The following is a 2,570-nucleotide window of genomic DNA, read 5'->3' on the forward strand; positions in this document are numbered from 1 at the left end:
CATTGGCGGGGAGCGAAACCCCACCCCCGCAAGCGTCTCCGGCGATTGGCTGAACGTAGAGGGGCGTGGAAGGCGCTCCAGCGCGCAGGAGGAGTGGCCGAAGGAGGAGGCGTGGCTGAAGGCAGGGTGTGGGCAGGTCCAGAGGTGACTTCAAATTTCCACTCTTGAACACTTGGGTACGTAATAGAGCGAGCTGAGCCGCCGGCCCAGGCTTTGGTGGCTGCTGTAGACAGGCTCTCTAAACCCCAAGCTTTTGAGCTGGCAGCCAGTTAACCCACTTACTCGCTTGGCCGGCTAAGAGAATTTATAAATATGTGGAACTGAAATTTACCATAGTTTGGCTAATGAATTTGTGAATTTGAATAATCAAATTGAATAGCAAAGAGTTCACAATCCATGATTATTTTCTAACATGTAGCGTAATTCATGAGGATTTTAATTGTTTTGTAATGGTGAATTGGAAAACTAGTTTTTCCACTGTGAATCTATAGCTCAATACTAGCAGTAGAGTTAAATTTAATTTAAAGATTATTCATATGACAGTGGGTATGTTAGATAGTAGTCAAATAATGATAGCTCAAATCAGCCAGTAATGGTATTAACGATCTTTATTTGCAATACTAGATAATGATATACTTTATGTAGTTTTTGGTATGTACTTGTAAATAAATAATGCACATAACTTCCCTTCTCCATCAAGTTGCTATGTTCTCGTATTTTAAAAATAGGCTATTAGCAGTATATGTTGAGGCCTTGAATATTGACAAAAGATTTCTGAAAAAATATTTTTGACATTGAAGAAAAAATAAACGAAATGTGTATTTGAGAGAAATAGGAAAGAAATGCTCCAAAGTAATTCATCACCGAAGCAGAAATATAGAAATTTAGTGGGGAATGTTGTTACTGTGTTACACCTTTCCTACCCCAGAATATTTAATGAGCTAATTATGGCAATAGAAGTAAACATAAAGCAAAGAAAATGTTGGCAAATCAACATAACAAAGTAAAAAGGAAATTCTAACATAAGTAGATGGTGATTCATTAGTTATCTATTTTACTTTCAATACACAGGTAAATGAACGACTATTTTACTACTTCTAAAAAGGGCAGTCCTCTGAGAAAATTTATATTCTCTATTTTCAGTTTGGGGGTATGCTTTTTGCTTGTAATAAAACATTTTTTTATGGCTCAGCGCCCATAGCACAGTAGTTACAGTGGCCAGCCACATACCGAGGCTGGCGGGTTCTAAACTGACCTGGGCCTGCTAACCAACAATGACAACTGCAACAACAACAACAAAATAGCTGGGCATTGTGGTGGGAGCCTGTAGTCCCAGCTACTTGGGAGGCTAAGAGAATTGCTTAAGCCCAAGAGTTTGAGGTTGCTGTGAGCTGTGACTCATGGCACTCTATCTAGGGCAACATAATGAGACCCTGTCTCAAAAATAAAATAAAATAATAAAAAAAAGTTTTTTAAACTCATAGTCACCTAATTCCAGTGAATTAGGTTTGACCTAAGGTTTGACCTAAAGGTAGAAGAGATTTGAATTCCAGTATAAAATATCTGAAAGGATATTCACCAAATGATAAAAGTGATGACTTTTAAGGAGTATTATTAGATGAATGGGTGGGAAAATCACTATTTTATTTATTAATTTTTTATTTGAATTGTTGCTGATAGATCTTGTAGTTAAAAATAGAGTTTATTTTAATGAAGTTATAAGCTTCTCTCAAAACTCTTTGAGTCCTGAAGGTTTTTGCCCTGAATTTCCATTTCTTCCTTGATAATTTCCATTTCTTCCTTGATAATTCTCCTTTTTGTTGTAGATGTGCAGATGTAGAGAAAATTGGTTGAACACTGCACTACCACTTCCGAGATGAAAAGGAAGGGTGATGGTGCTACATGAAATGAGACAAAGTTACACTTGATTTCAGCAGCCAAAGTTCTAATCTCTATTTAGCTCTAACTAGTGCATCCCTCCAGACAGACAGTTAACTTCACTGGGTCTCAGTTTTTTCAAGTTTGAACAATGAGCTTGGATTAGATATTCTCTGTGGTTCCTGTTGACTTTGACGTTCTATCTTTTGCTATTTTGATAATTTTGCCTTGCAGTAAACATAAATTTTTGTACTACTAATGTAATTCTGTATCATTGACCAAAAGGGTCTTTTGATGTGGTCAACCACATTGTATAAATGTAATGTTTTGAACAGAATTTTAGGTTTGGCCTTAGAAAGAAGGGCCCAGATATTCCTGTCCTACTCAGGGCTGGCTTCATGGATATGTGACCTCCCCACCCACCCAAGGCCTACACTTAGAAGAGCCCTGTGCTTGGTTTAAGGCTCTTCTGTCACCATCTTGAAATACTCTTTTTGTTTTTGTTTTTCTTTCTAAAAAAAGGATTTTACTCTGTTGTCCCAAATGGAGTGCAGTGGCATGATCATAGCTCACTGTAACCTCCAACTCTTGGGCTTAAATAATGCTCCTTCCTCAGGCCTCTGAACAGCTGGGACTACAGTACATGCCACTATTCCCTGCTGATTTAAAAAAAACTTTTTTTTTTTTTTTTT

Source organism: Otolemur garnettii, unplaced genomic scaffold (genome assembly GCF_000181295.1).
Source record: "Otolemur garnettii isolate 467f Iridium unplaced genomic scaffold, OtoGar3 scaffold00026, whole genome shotgun sequence".
NCBI lineage: Eukaryota > Metazoa > Chordata > Mammalia > Primates > Galagidae > Otolemur > Otolemur garnettii.